Consider the following 16,753-nt stretch of genomic DNA (forward strand, 5'->3'; position numbering starts at 1 on the left):
GGCATGTTTTAAAAGCTTATATTTTGTTCTATTTGGCAGCAGGAGCACTCTAAGGATTTCTGGGTAATGGGCTCCCTGGAAAATCATTTAAACTTCCCTAAAGTTTCTATTAAAAGAATTTACATTAAATATTTACATTTTACATTAAATAGATGCAACCATTAAAGGCAAAACTGCTGTTGTTTATATTTAAAATATTCAGTCCCCTCTGGTAGCAAGCATTATGGAAGGAAATATTTTTGAAATGTTTTTAAATGTCTGGGGCTATTTTTTTAGGAGAAAGTTGAACACATATATCAATGGTAAAAGTTAACTTTTATACAGTTCTCATTATCTACTGGATATAGTTCCATTTCATTGTCATTAAACATATTAGTTTGATATTATTATTATCCTTATCTTCCAGCTCAGGAAACCAAGGCATAGAGAAAGTAAGGAGGTTGCCTGAGGACCCACAGCTAGTAGGTTGAAAAGCCAGTATTTGTTTCTAGGCAGGCTGCTTGTAGAACTATGCTACACTGCCTCCAGCAAGCTGTCACCTTATGGACGCCGAAATTGAGATCCGAAGAGATGGAATAACTTGCAAAGATCACATGCCTCTGAAGTGGTAGAGTTGGGCTTTGACCTCGGGTCCTTTGGGTCTCTTTCCAATGCTTTTGCCTTTATTTCAGGTTGACCCATAGGTAAACGTCAAAGACAGTGGAATCCTTCTGTCTGAAGAACACTGAGAGGCAGTTTGATTTTTTTGTTATTAGGGCAGACATTATTATGTCAGACAGTTTTATTATGCAAAACACAGACATTTCCTTCTATATTTCCAAATATAATACAATTATATGCTTGGCACCAGTTTTTCCCAGTCAAATTTCTTAATTTGGGTCTCTGTCATGGACTGAATGTTTGTGTCCCCCCTAGATTGATGTGTTGAAGTTCTAACCCCCAATGTGATGGTGTTTGGAAGTGGGGCCTTTGGCAGGTAGTTATGTTTGGATGAAGTCTTGAAGATGGGGCCCCTGTGACGGCATTAATGTCCTTATTAGAAGAGGAAGAGAGACCAGAGGTGGATCTCTCTCCACCATGTGAGGACACATCGAGAAGATGGCCACCTGTAAATCAAGAAGCAGGCTCTCACCAGGAACCAAATCTGCTGGCACCTTGATCTTGGACTTTCCAGCCTCTAGAACTGTGAGAAATAAAACGTCTATTGTTTAAGCCACCAAGACTATGGCATTTTGTTACAGCAGCCTGAGCTGCCTAAGACGCTCTCTGATCCATATATCTTTGATAAGTTTTCATCGTCACCTGCCCCCAGCCAAACATGGCCGGGCCTGAGACCGCGACTGCAAAAGTGAACAATTAAATGTACTCCGGTTCTACTGATGAAGAGCATCCCTAACTGCTCATCTGCTGAGTGCTAGTGGGACAGCTGTGAAGATGGTCCTGAGAAGTGGGGTAGGACGCTAGGGATGTTGCACAATGGCCAGGTCCTCAAGAAATATGTTTTTATACCTATTTTTGTTATGGTAAGATGTACGTAACATAAAAATGACCATTTTTTAATTACCATAACATAAAAATTTTATTTTTAAGCGTACAATTCAGTGGCATTAAATACATTCATAGTGTTGTACAACCATCACAACCACCCATCTCCAGGACTTTTTCATCTTCTCAAACTGAAACTCTGTATCCACTAAATAGTATCTCCCCATTTCCCCTTCCACTAGCCCCCGGCCACCACCATTCTACTTTCTGTCTCTATGAATTTGACTACTCTAGGTGTCTCATATAAGTGGAATCATACAGGAGTTGTCCTTTTGTGACTGGTTTACTACACTTAGCATAATGTCCTCAAGCTTCATCCATATTGTAGCATGTGTCAGAATTTCCTTCATTTTTAAGGCTCAATAATATTTCCCTGTATGTATATACCACATTTTATTTATCCATTCATCTGTTGATGGACATTTGAATTGTTTCACCTTTGCCTATTTTGAAGAATGTTGCTATGAACCTAGGTGTCCAAGTATTTGTTTGAGTTCCTGCTTTCAATTCTTTTGTTATATACCTACAATGGAATTGCTGGATCATGTGGTGATTCTATTTTTAACTTTTTGAGGAACTGTCTAACTGTTTTCCACAGTGGCTTCACCATTTTGCATTCCTGCTTGCAATGCACGAGTTCCAGTTTTTCCATATCCTCGCCAACACTTGTTATTTTTCTTTTTGTTCATAATATCCATCCTAATGGAGTGAAGTGTATCTCATTGTGGTTTTGATGTGCATTCATTTCCTTAATGACTAGTGATGTTGACTTCTTTTCATGTGCTTACTGACCATTTGTATATTTTCTTCGGAGAAATGTCTATTCAAGTCCTTTGCCCATTTTTGAATTGGGATGTTTGTATTTTCCTTGTAGAGTTGTAGGTGTTATTTAAATATTCGGAGTATTTGTCTCATCAGATAAGTGACTTGGAAATATTTTCTCCCATTCTGTGGGTTGTCTTTTGACTCTTTTGATGGTGTTCTTTGATTCACAAAATTTTTAATTTTAATGAAGTCCAATTTATTTGTATTTTCTTTTGTTGTCTGTTCTTTTTGTGTCATATTCAAGAAATAATCACAAATCCAATGTCATGAGGATTTTCCCTAATGAAGAAACATACCTTTTTTGGTAAAAAAAGTCTTAAGGGAAATAGAGAATAATTGAGATCAATGTATAATCATTTGTAATTGAAGAGAGTAGACAATAAGTCTACAGTTGATCAGAGAAAAGAGAGAACAATCCAAGTCTCTGAATAAAATCTCAACTTCACACCAATTTACTTCCAGCAAGAAGAGACAAACTGGAAACACAGGAGATACAGTAGTTGCCAATCAAAGAGGAGCTCCAGGAGTAAGCCAAATACTTGGAATAAGTGACAGTTGGGTAATCATTTCAAATAAACAATTTGGATTGAAGTAGCCCTTTGTATATACTTATGTATTGCAAATACTTTTATCTCCCAAATCCAATTAACTTTCTAGACGAGAGGAAGCTTGTGGTGAGGTGGTGGATTGACGGTGAATGGGTGGATGGGGTGTGAGTGGTTTAGCAATTTTTGCAAGCGGGGATATCTGATTTTGCAATCTGGGAGAGCTTTCACTTTTTCATATGGTTTTGTTTCATCTAAGAAGAGAAAATATTTGCTCTGGCATCCGTGTGTCTTGAAGTTTCCAGGCAACTTGCAACTTCAGATCATTTTGTCCTGTTGTAAGACTAGAGACCTTGATTTTTGGTTTCGAAAGAAAGGATTTCCAACATATCCAGATAATAGTTTTTAAATGTCATGTCAATCACCTTACGAATTACCTTTCAAGTTAATAGTGTGAATTTGTAATAAATGGTGAGTACTTTCTCGGAATGGTCTGGGTCTCTTAAGAACTCCAAACTGGATGTTTTGCTGCCCTAATCTCTGAAGCCTAACTCTCCATTTCTGCTTGTTATACAATTCTTCGTAGGACTGGTATCCAGACACACAATCTCTATATCTTCATCCTTTATTTCTCGGGAGCTTAATTTCTTCTTAGGACCAATTGATCCTCAGCTTTGGGAGGGGCCAGGTTATGAAGGGTCTTGTGTGTCTTGTCAAGATGGTGGACTTTTCTGGCTTAGCCTGAGATGCTATTGGGAAACAGATCGGTATCGTTCTGTTACCAGGCTCACCCTGGAGGCATTATGGAAAAGGGACTGGAAGCAGGTGGGATGGGCTGATAATTTTACTCTCCCCTTCTTCTGCTCATATTTCAATCTCACTGGGGAGACAAGCCTTATGTTGGGTATCATAATCCTGTGAAGCAACAGGAAGAAAGGGGTTTGCAAAACAGAACCACAACCAACACCCAAACACAGACACGTTCCCACTGGGTTCCACGTCAGAACCCTGAGATTTCTTTTGTAATGTTTACTAAGCAGCCAGCTGATCAGACAGTAAACATGAAGCCTCACTAGCACTGCTGCCCTGTTCCTCTTTATTTCCACCAGGCAGCTTTCTTCACTCTTCCCGACAGGGCAACTGGTCAGATGTTGAGCCTTGGGGATTGGGGCAGGCAATTTATATTCTGAAATGAAGGCTATATGTTTGTAATTTCCACTTGAAAAATTTCAAATATTCACAATAGAGATAATGGTGTTATCAACACCCACACACATTCATATCCCCCATATTCATTAATTAGGAATATTTTTCCGTATTTGCTTTATTGCTAAACCCAGCTTTTTTTTTTTTTTTAAAGATTTTATTTTTTCCTTTTTCTCCCCAAAGCCCCCCGGTACATAGTTGTATCTTCTTTGTTGTGGGTCCTTCTAGTTGTGGCATGTGGGACGCCGCCTCAGCGTGGTCTGATGAGCAGTGCCATGTCCGTGCCCAGGATTCGAACCAACGAAACACTGGGCCGCCTGCAGCGGAGCGTGCGAACTTAACCACTCGGCCACAGGGCCAGCCCCGCTAAACCCAGCTTTTTGCCAAAGAATCTTAAAGCTAATTCCAGACCTCGTATCATTTCACCCCTATGTACTTCATTAGGCACCTCTTAGAATATAAACATTTTCTTAAATAACTACAATTTCGTTATCAGACCTAATATCATTAAGAAGAATTCTTTGGTATCCTCTAATATCCAGTCTACATTCAAATGTCCCTGATTGTCTGAAAAATACCTTTTTTCAGCTGGTTTGTTGAACTAAGATGGAAACAAAATAAAAGATATTTTATAAACATTTCATTATCCTCCAGGTATTAGTTTTTTTTTTCTGACAACTTCCTTAACCCCACCTTTTCCAGTTTGCATTTGAGTGTTTTCACATAGGCCATGATTTTGGAAGCCATCTGTATCTGTTTCGTTAAATTAGTTACCGTGTTTGGTAGGCTGGATAAGGTCCCCCAGTGATAATCAGGTCCTAATGCCTGGAATTTGTGAATGTTACCTTCCGTGGCAAAACATACTTCGCAGATGTGATTAGGTTAAGGGTTCTTCATGAAGCGAGTATCCTGGATTACCAGGTGGGCACTAAATGCAATCACAAAAAGAAGGAGGCAGAGGGAGATTTGACCAGATGAGAAGGCCATGTGACGGAAGCAGAAGGAAACAGAATCACAGAAAGAAGATGCTGTGCTGTTGGCTTTCAAGATGCAGGAACAGGTCACAGGCAAAGGAATACAGGTGGCTACTACAAGCCAGGGAAGGCAAGGAGAAGAATTCTCCCCTAGAGCCTTTAGAAGGAGCCCTACTGACACCTTGATTTTGTCCTAGTGAAGTGGATTTCAGGCTTCTGGCTTCCATAACTGTAAGAGAATAAGTTTGTTTTGTTTTAAGGCACCAAGTCGATAGTAATTTGTTATAGCAGCCATAGGAATCTAATACACGATGATTCAAAGGCATTTATTAAGAAGGAATTCCATTCTCTGTAGAAGATGAAATAATTCAGAGGGCAGAGCTACTGGAGAGGCAGCAGGCAGTAGAGGGAAGAGTAATGACCTAGGAACTGGATTCTAGACCCCATTCTGCCAACTTTGGGCCAAGTTACTTGGCCTGTCTGAGATTTGGTTCCTGCACATATAAAAATCAGGGGAATGGATGGGATAAATGGTCCTTAAACGCCATTTAGTCTCCTCCTCTGGTTTTACCAGATGAAATCAAGTAAGGTGGACAGGGCGATAGAACAATAGGGCAGAGGAAAACATCAGAGGACATCGAATTCTTAAAAACGCCTTGCAGCTGAAGGGCATGTGGTGAAGGGAGGGAGGGGCAACATTGCAAACAACCGAAGCCGCCTTATCACTTTGTGTTGGTGTTTGTGCTGGTGTGGGGTGTGTTTAAGTGTTGCCGGTGGGTCTGTCTTGGGTCTTCTGAGAGCAGGGCCCTGGTCATTCCGCCTTTTCTTCCCTGAGTCTTGGCACAGCTACAGCAGCCTGATCTCCACATCAGGGGTGCAAGGGGCTCCAAATCTCAAGGCTGAAGGCCATTTCTTTGAATTTCCTCATCCCAAAGAAGTCTCTGAATGTAGGACTTGGGAGCCTCTGGACTTCTTGTGCAGCATTTTTCTTAATAAGCCTGGGAGGGGCCTCTCACTGGGAATAACAACAACATTTATTACGAGTTTGATGGGCGCTCTCCGGGTTATACGTAAAATCATTCAACTTTCACAAAAATACCTATGAAGTAGTTATCGGCACCTCTATTGTGTTGGCAAAGAAATTAAGGTTTAGAGAGGATGTGTGTTTACCCAAGGCTAAGTAGCTGGTGAGTGGCCATGTCTGAAATTGGACCTAGGCCATCTGGAACCAGAGGCCATATATGTGAGATGCTCTTCTCCTTGAAAGGCGACTTGAGGTGATGAGCGCTTAAGACTAACCAAGGCATCCAATTGTGTCTCAGACTCTAAACTGATGCATGTCAATGTTGTCTTCTTAGATTAAAGAACAATGGGAAGGAAACCTTTCTGCCTGCGTCTAGGAAACTGCTGTAAAGGGGGTTCAGCCACTTCTGACCTCCACCTGGGGTCACTTTCTAAGGGCCTCAGAATTTGGAAAAATCTGAACTTGTACCCCACTAGTAGTCTATACCGTATACTATTGTGTTTACCTAAATGCTTAATTCTTTCCTCTTGGATGCTGTGCTTAATTCTTTCTCAGATTGTATGTTCTTTCAGTCCAAGAACGATTTCATAGCTTTTTTTTCCCTATAGACTCCCAATTCTCTCGAGCATTGATTAACATATGAAATAAGTAAATTCCCTTTATACTTAAAACTCACAGTGGATCACAGAAAGGAGCATGGAGAAAACCAATTTTCTTCCTTATCTTAAAGTGAGGATGATGATGTCCACCTTACACGGTGATTCTGAGTTAGTACATACAAAATGCCAAGCAAAGGCGTTTTTATTGGTATTGAAATAAACAGATTTCGAGATATTATCTAGTTTAGTGTTTCTTAAATGGAATCCATGGGTATATTCTAGTAAAAAGAAATTTCATTCTGATGACAAAATTATTTTCCTAATTATAAACACTTCAGTTTCTTTTTTTTTTAAAGATTTTTTTTTTTCCTTTTTCTCCCCAAAGTCCCCCCTACATAGTTGTATATTCTTCGTTGTGGGTCCTTCTAGTTGTGGCATGTGGGACGCTGCCTCAGCGTGTTCTGATGAGCAGTGCCATGTCCACGCCCAGGATTCGAACCAACGAAACACTGGGCCGCCTGCAGCAGAGTGCGTGAACTTAACCACTCGGCCACGGGGCCAGCCCCAACACTTCATTTTCTTAAGTCAGTATTTCTGAAACTGTAGTCTCTGGACATATCTTTTGGGATCGATGAGAGTCTTTTCCTTTAAAAAGGGTCAATACATTCCCCAAGGTTGAAACTGATTGCTTGTACCCTGTTTTCAGGATAACTTAGCCCATACTGTAATTAATCCAGGTGGATCTGTGTGTACACACACACCTACAGGTGCATGCTATTATTCTTCTGAACCAATTGAGAGTAAGTTGTAGCCATAATGTCTCTTTACCACTAAATACTTCAGTGTGTATTTCCTAAAAATGATGACATTATCTTATATAAGTACTGTGTAATATGAAATCAATGGGTTTTATACATAATCATTAATATAATTATTGATACAGTGCTATTATAATAACAACAGATCTTATTCAAATTTCTCCAATTATTTTATTGGTGTCATTAGTAAAAGAAGAAAAAAAGAAGGAAAAAATGTATTTTCTAGTCCAGGATCCAATTCAGAATAACGTGTTGCATTTAGTTGTCATGTCTTTTTTATCACCTTAATCTAGAATTTCTTGTCAGTTTTCCCTTGTCTTTCATGACCTTGAAATTTTTTTTTTTTTTAAATACAGGCCATTGTTTTGTAAAATTGCCCTCCATTTGGGTTTGTTCAATTTTGTCTCTGTGATTGGATTCGGGTTATGTATTTTTGGCTGGAATGCCACAGAAGTGTTTTCCTGTCCCTTTTAGTCCATCATGTCAAGAAATGAATGATAGCTATTAGTTCTATTACTGGTGTTGGTAACTTCAATCGTGTAAGAGTCTTTAAATAATATTTTGGATATAATTCATTTGTTGGTTATGGGTTATAAATATCTCTTATTCTGTGGCTTGCCTTTTCATTCTTCTAGTAGCTGTCATAGAACAGAAGTTCTTGATTTCACAAGTGGGATTTATTCCAGGAATGCAGGGATGGTTCAACATCTGCAAATCAATCAACATGATACACCACATTAACAAAATGAAGATTAAAATTCACATGCTCATCTCGATAGATGCAGAGAAAGCATTTGACAAAATACAGCATCCATTTAAGATAAAAACTGAATAAAATGGGTATAGAAGGAAAGTACCTCAACATAATAAAGGCCATATATGACAAACCCACAGCTAGTATGTTTCTCAACAGAGAAAAATTGAAAGCTATCCCTCTAAGAGCAGAAAACAGACGAGGATGCCCACTTTCACCACTCTTATTTAACATAGTATTGGAAGTCTTAGCCAGAGCAATCAGGCAAGAAAAAGAAATAAAAGGGATCTAAATTGGAGAGGAAGAAGTGAAACTGTCACTATTTGCAGATGACATGATTTTATATACAGAAAATCCTAAAGAATCCACTAAAAAACTTTTAGAAATAATAAGTGAATACAGTAAATTTACAGGATACAAACCAACATACAAAAATCAGTTGTGTTTCTATATACTAACGACAAAATAGCAGAAAGAGAAATTAAGAATACAATCCCATTTACATTTGCAACAAAAAGAATAAAATATCTAGGAATAAACTTAACCAAAGAGATGAAAGATCTCTACACTGAAAACTATAAAACGTTGTTGAAACAAATTGAAGAAGACACAAAGAACTGCAAAGATATTCTGTGCTCCTGTTTTGGAAGAATTAACAGTTAAAATGTCCATACTTCCTAAAGCAATCTACAGATTCAATGCAATCCCTATGAAAGTTCCAAGAACAATTTTCACAGAAAAAGAACAAAGAACCCTAAAATTTATATGGAACAATAAAAGACCCTGAATAGCTAAAGAAACCCTGAGAAAAAAGACCAAAACTGGAGGTAACATACTCCCTGGTTTCAAAATATGCTACAAATCTACAGTAACTAAAACAGCATGGTACTGGCACAAAAACAGACACATAGATCAATGGAATAGAATTGAGAGCTCAGAAATAAACCCACACATTTATGGACAGCTAATTTTCGACAAGGGAGCCAAGAACATACAGTGGAGAAAGGAAACTTTCTTCAATAAATGATGTTGGGAAAACTGGACGGCCATATGGAAAAGAATGAGAGTAGCCCATCATCTTACATGGTACACAAAAATTATCTACTGGATTAAAGACTTGAATGTAAGACCTGAAACCGTGAAACATCTAGAAGAAAACATAGGCAGTATGCTCTTTGACGTTGGTCTTAGCAGCATATTTTGAAGTACCATGTCTGAATGGGCAAGGAAAACAATAGAAAAAATAAACAAATGTGATTACATCAGACTAAAAATCTTCTGCACATCAAAGGAAACCACCAACAAAACAAAAGAACAGCCTAACAATTGGGAGAAGATATCTGCAAACCATATATCAGATAAGGGGTTAATATCTGAAATAAATAAAGAACTCATACATCTCAACAACAAAAAAACTAACAACTCAATTAAAAGATGGGCAAAAGATTTGAACAGACATTTCTCCAAAGAAGATACACAGATGGCCGACAGGCACATGAAAAGATGTTCAATATCATTAACTATTAGGGAAATGTAAATCAAAACTACGATGAGGTATCACTCCTGTCAGAATGGCTATAATTAACAAGACAGGAAAGAACAAGTGTTGGAGAGGATGTGGAGAGACGGGAACTCTCATACACTGCTAATGGGATTGCAAACTGGTGCAGCCACTATGGAAAACAGTATGGAGAGTCCTCAAAATTTAAGAATAGAACTACCATATGATCCAGCTATTCTACTGCTGGGTAATTATCCAAAGAATATGAAAACATGAATGCATAAAGATACATGCAGCCTCATGTGCACTGCGGCATTATTCACAATAGCCAAGACTTGGAAGCAACCTCGGTGCCCATTCAAGGGCTGAATCGATAAAGATTTGGTATATATACACAATGGAATACTGCTCAGCCATAGGAAAGGATGAAATCTGGCCATTTGTGATGACACGGATGGAGCTTGAGTGTATTATGCTAAGTGATATAAGTCAGAGGGAGAGAGTCATATACTGTATGATCTCACTTATAAGTAGAAGATAAAACAACAACAAACAATCATATAGAGATAGAGATTGGATTGGTAGTTACCAGAGGGGAAGGGGGACAGAGGAGGGTGACAGGGGTGACTAGGCACACGTGTGTGGTGACGGATTACAATTAGTCTTTGGGTCTTGAACACGATGTAATCTACGTAGAAATGGAAATATAATGATGTACATCTGAAATTTATATAACGTTATAAACCGATGTTATTGTGATTAAAAAAAAACAGAAAAAGAAGTTCTTTTTTTCCTCCTACTTTTTCTCCCCAAATTCCCCCCCAGTACGTAGTTGTATATTTTAGTTGTGGGTCCTTCTAGCTGTAGCATGTGAGATGCTGCCTCAGCGTGGCCTAACGAGCAGTGCCATGTCCGCGCTCAGGATCCCAACCAGCAAAACCCTGGGCTGCGAAAGCGGAGCGCGCAAACCCAACCTCTCGGCCACGGGGCCGGCCCCTGAAAAAGAAGTTCTTGATTTCAAAGTTGTGAACTTAATTTTTGCCTTTTAATTATTGCTTTTGTGTCCAATTTAAGGAATTTTCTCCAATTTCCAAGATCATAAAGATATTCTCATATAATCTTCTAAAAATGTTATTTTACCTTTCATATTTAGATTTGCAATCTACCAAGAGTTGATTTTCTCTGTATGGTGTGAGGTAAAGATTATATTTCAGTTTTTTCCGTATGGCCGTTCCTTGTCCCAGCATTACGTAAAAAGAATACCCTTTCCCAACAGCTCTGCAGGGCATTTGCTCACCAGTCAAGTGTTCAGTAATGTCTGGTTTTGCTTCTAGACTTAGAATTCTGTTTCATTATTCTATTTGTCTATCTTTGAGCCAATATCACAGTGTCTCAATTACATAATCAATTCTTTTATTTTTTTAAAGTTTTGAGTATAACTTTCCAGACTTTTATGCATATTTAAACATATATGCATACTTTGAATGAAGCCGTACATATTGTTCTGCATTGCCTCCCCCACTCAAACACGTGCATGTTTAGCGCGTCCTGGTTATTTCTGCAACATTACTTCATACAGATTTTCCTCATTCTTTATATGGTAGCTTAGAATTCTGTCGGATGAGTGTAATTTAACATAAGCAATCCTCTTCTAATGGACACTTAGGTTGTTTCTACGTTTGTGCTATTATAAATAATGCCTTGACAAAGACCATATTACAAATATCGTGACCCAATTATCAGACAATTTCCTTAAATATTCAACAAATACTGTTGTAAAATTCTAAGAAGTAACACCACTGGATTAAAAGGTATGTACATTTAAAACGTCAACATATATTAACAAACAGGCCTCTGAAAAGCTTAGGAGAAATTACCACCTCACCAAGATCATACAAGAGGGCCTGTTCTCCTCAATATTAGAATCTCTTGGCCAGTGTTTCTCAAATTATGGTTTAGGGACCACCTTCCATAGGCGGTGGGCCTACATCACTGGGCCTCACTGCCAGCCTACTAGACGGTAATTGAAATGGGTTGAGTCTGGGGATGTTTACTTTTATAAGTTTGAGAAAAATTATCCTGGCCATACCATTTTCAGAGGTATTTATGGAACAAATGATTAAAGATATCTTTTAAAGGACATTTATTTGTGTATATCTTTTCATATATTTAGTAATTATTTCTCTTTCTGTCTCAACTCTCAGTATATCTAATTTGTACATTTTTCGTTTGGGATGGGGTTTCATTTTTTATTGATTGACATAGTCTTATTATATATTAAGGATATTAACTTTCTCCTACTTATATATCTTATAAATATTTGTTTTTATTTTTATTCCTTGTGTGGTGGGATTTTTTTTTTAACCATGTAAAAGTTTATAATTTTTGTGTAGTCAAATCACTCAGTTTTCTTTCCATTCTCAGCGCCCCTTCCCACCCAATATGGGAACCATCTTTTAGATTATCTTTTGCTGCTTAAAATTTTCTAACCAACCTAGAAGAGTTTTTTGGTATATGTATTTTAAATAAAAAGCTAATTTTCTAAACATCATTTATGGAACAATCTCCTAATATTGCCTTACCTGAAACACTAAATGCTGGAAATCTGATGCCACTCTGATTTGTTTTCTATAGGAACACTGTTACCTTTTTAAAGTTTAGAATTCAGAATTTCCAGAATTTCTGAATAAGGATCCATTAATTTATTTAGCGCTTGGAAAGCTTGGTCAATATATGTTAAAAAAGTTTCTTGTCCTTTTTCTTAACCCCATAGGTATTTTCTAATAGTTTTAAAAAATAGTTCTTTCATTCGCTTTGTTCTTTCTATAATTTCTACCATGTAGAAGAAATGTGATGTTATGAGGTTTTCCTCCATGTCAATTCTATTTCTAAAATTTTACCCAGAAACTTTTAGAGAGTAATTAACACTAACAGAAGAAGTTTATGCACATAGATGACCATCTAGCTATGTTATTAATTATATTCATAGAAAAGGGGAAACATTATCCAATTTTATTCTTCAGCCGGTAAATGAAACATAGGCACGAAGAACTAAGGTAATGTAAGAAAATCGTTTTGTTTCAATGTTCAGAGAAAAAGGAGGATGCACACTTGTATGTGGTGAGATTGCCAGCTACGTAAAACAGCAACAGAACCATGAGGGAAAATGGACCAGGGCAGACTCTCCACAGTTACCCTCAGGACGTGAGACTGTGGATGACTGTTTTTTTCCGCTTCTTTTCTGAATGTATTTGCGTGCTTTTGTAATGGGAAAACTCAGGATGTATTTTTATTTAAAGCTTATCATAAGCACCGAATCAGCAACAATGAGTCCTTGGAGTTGAAGAAAAAACCACTGTGGTGGTCTGGCAGGCTGTGTCTGTGGCGAGCCTTGTGGAGGAAGTAGATGGGCTGCACAGATTGAAGGGGCCTTGCAGAGCAAGAGGGAGAAAAACGAAAAATGCAGCCCTGACATCACTGAGACATCTCACAGACATGCCCTTGAATCGCCCAGAGTGTTCCTGTAGAGCGTTGACATTCTGTAGCTCTTCATTTTATTTTTATTTCTGCCTCAGGCAAGGGGAATTCTTGTTTTCTCATAGTTTAGACCACCTCAGGCCCTTCACCAAAAGAAGGTAAAACGGCATGGAACACATTATATAATAAGTTGTTTGGTACTAATTTTTTATTTTATCTTTTATTAATAAGGAAAATATATTTGGCTTTTATTCATCTTTCATATAGTTCACTTTATTTTTTGAAACAAAATTCTAAAGGTTTAACCATCCCTCTTGTTTAGAATATCAAATCTCTTGGCTTTGAGTAATAAACAGTTTTTCTTCTGCTTAAAAGTTATTTTAAAATTACTGGGATGTTTTTAATCATGATGAAACCCCACATTCATATTTTAAATCTCATTGTCTGCTTGTATTTGTCTGAACTCTAATGTGTAGTCAAGTGACAAAAACTCAATGTCAAGTAAAGTAAGATACCATAATGGGTTGGTTCACTTTTAATAGTTATAGAACTATTCAGATTTTGTATTTCTACATTTGTCTGTTTTCGTAAGTGTAATTTCCTAGGAATTTGTCTACTTCATGTAAATTAAAAAACATATTGATATGAAGTAATGCATGATATTGTCTAATGATATTCTTATTAACAATATGATCTCTAATGATGCCTCCATTTTCTTCCTTGATTTGGATGAAGTCCTCTCTCTTTGTGTCTCGATCAGGCTTGTAGGGGGTTCACAAATTTATCAATCATTTCACAAAATCAATTTCTGACTCTGTTGATTCTTTCTATTAAAATTTTATCTATTTTATCAATTTCTGCTCTTATCCTTATTGTTTCTATTGTTTATTTCCTTTTACTTTTCTTTGCTTTAATTTGCTGTTCTTTTTATTTTCTTGGGACGTTCATTGATTTTCACAGTTTGTTTTTTTCTAATACACATTTAAGGCTATAAATTTCCCTTTAAGTATATATAGTTTTAAATATATCTGATAAATTTTAATGTGCCATACCTTCCTTATCACTAATTAAAAATATTTTCTAATTTCTATTGAAATATTTTTCATTGATCTATACTCTTTTTAGAAGTGTATTTTAAATTTCCAAGTACATGGAATTTTCAGTTATCTGTTAGGTATTAATTCTAGCTTACTTGAACTTCGGTCAGAGAACATTTTCTGTGTAATATTAAACTTTGGAATGTGTTAAGACTTGCTTATGACTTTATGTCAATTTTTATAAATGTCTGTTTATGCTTGAAGAATGTATTCTGAATTTGTTAGATATCCTCTGTTAATTAAATTAATCTCTTTGTCATGCTATTCAGGTCTTTGATATCTTTACTAATATTTTTATATGCATTTTCTATTTGTTACTGAGAAAAGTAGATTAAAGTCTTCTGCTAAGATTGTGTATTTATTTTCCCTTTTAGTTTTGTCAATTTTTGCCTTATTTTTTGATGTTGTGTTATTAAGAGTATATGAATTTATTATATGTTTTTTGTGAATTGAAATTTTTATCTTTATGAAGTGTCCCTCTTTACCTCTAGCAGTGCTTTTTGCCTTAAAGTCTATTTTGCTTATGTATTAGATCCTGTTAATAGCCTAGTATTTCCTTGGCTCTCACCAATTCTGTGTACACTGATGGTTTCCTGCTGCAACCACCTGTGACTCTCCACCTGCGGGCTTTCTCTGGTAAGCTTGGCCTATATGCAGGGCAAGCGGGCCGGCAGTTCTGAGGAGCTGATGCCCCAGTAGCAGTCCCTAGTGACAGATGGCACGGGAAGCTAAACACCTGAGCTTCATCATCTACTGTGTTATTACACAGCATCTCTCAGAGGTCCTTAGTGGGACTGGATCCCAGTTGCCCACAGAGTAACTTCATCGCTAATGCACCAGTATTGGTTTCCTTTTCTTTCTTTTATCACCTTTCATCCTTCCCACTTCTCCTCCTGGAGCTTCCTGGGGTCATGTCCCAAATAAGCTGTGTGTTCTCACATATTTATCTCAGGTCTGTTTCAGAGGGAACCCAACCAAACACAGTGTTACATGTTTTGGTGTTTGCATGCCATCTCTCTTTTTTTGACTTCCAGCCTTTCCATATCCTTTTGTTCTGCATACGCCTCTAGTCAGCAGTATATAGCGTGTTTTGTTTTCTTTATTTAATAATACAATCATTTATTTTTAATTGTATTATTTAGTTCATTTCCATCTAATGTAATTACTGATATATTTGGGTTTAAATTTTAATCTTTGCTTTCTATTCCCCTTTTCATTGTATGCTGTTTTCCTCTTCTTTTTTCACTTTTGTTTTAGAGTGACAATGTTTTTTACGATTCCATCTTGCCCTTTATTAGTTTTATATTTGAACATCATCCTACTATTTTTGATTAGAGATTGCCATATTGATCCTCAACCTATCAAAATGAACTTAGCAAGTTGAAGCTGTGACTCACTGTTTACAGCTCATATTCACAGTGGTGAAGGTTTTATTCCTATCAGCCTCTCGGGTCAAATCTTTTTTAGCTTTCATTGCTTTTATTCTTTCTACTTAGGCAGAACTGACCAATGATCTTATAGGGACCTTAAAAGCAGGAGGGAGTAGTGGTGAGAAAGGTGAGGCTGGAGATGAGGGAAGGCATCATCATGGAACCAAAGAAACTATTTTTGTGTTTTTGGGGTTTTCGTGAATCCCCTTTTTCTTTGCTCCAGTTATATTTCCTTTAGAATTTCTCAGCCTCTGAGTCTTTGCCACTGACCTTCCTATAACCATTCTCTCTTCTCTACCTTTCCTGCTGTCTCCTACTGTTTCTTTCTCTAGCTTTGTTTTAGTTTACTAGATCTGCTGTAACAAAGTACCACAAACTTCTAGGCTTAAAACAAATTTATTGTCTCATTGTTCTGGAGGCCAGAAGTCCAAAATCAAGGTGTTGGAGGGCTGTGCTTCCTCTGAAGCCTTTAGAGAAGAATTCTTTCTTGCCTCTTCCCAGCTTCTGGTGGTTGCCATCAATCCTTGGTTTGTAGACACATCACTCCAGCCTCTGCCTTCATGTTTATATGGTGTCCTTCCCTGTGTGTCTCTGTGTCTTTACATGGCATTCTCCTTTTGTGTGTCTACGTTCAAATTTCCCTCATCTTTTTAGGACACCAGTTATTGGTATAGAGCCCACTCTAATCCAGTATGACCTCATCTTAACTGGGTTACATTTGCGAAGACCCTACCACCAAATAAGGTCACATTCTGAGGTTCCAGGTGGATGTGAGTTTTGGGAGAACACTGTTCAACCCAGTGCAATCTCACTTACCCCGTATAGGGCAGTAAAAGTAGCACTGGCCTAGAGGTCAGAAGTCCTAGGTACTAATTCTGCCTGCGCTACTGATTTTGTGGGGACAGACTTTGGAATTCACAGGCAGGGTTTAAATCCAGCTCTAGTGTTTAACCTCACT

Source organism: Equus quagga, chromosome 4 (assembly GCF_021613505.1).
Source record: "Equus quagga isolate Etosha38 chromosome 4, UCLA_HA_Equagga_1.0, whole genome shotgun sequence".
In the NCBI taxonomy this organism is placed as follows: Eukaryota; Metazoa; Chordata; class Mammalia; order Perissodactyla; family Equidae; genus Equus; species Equus quagga.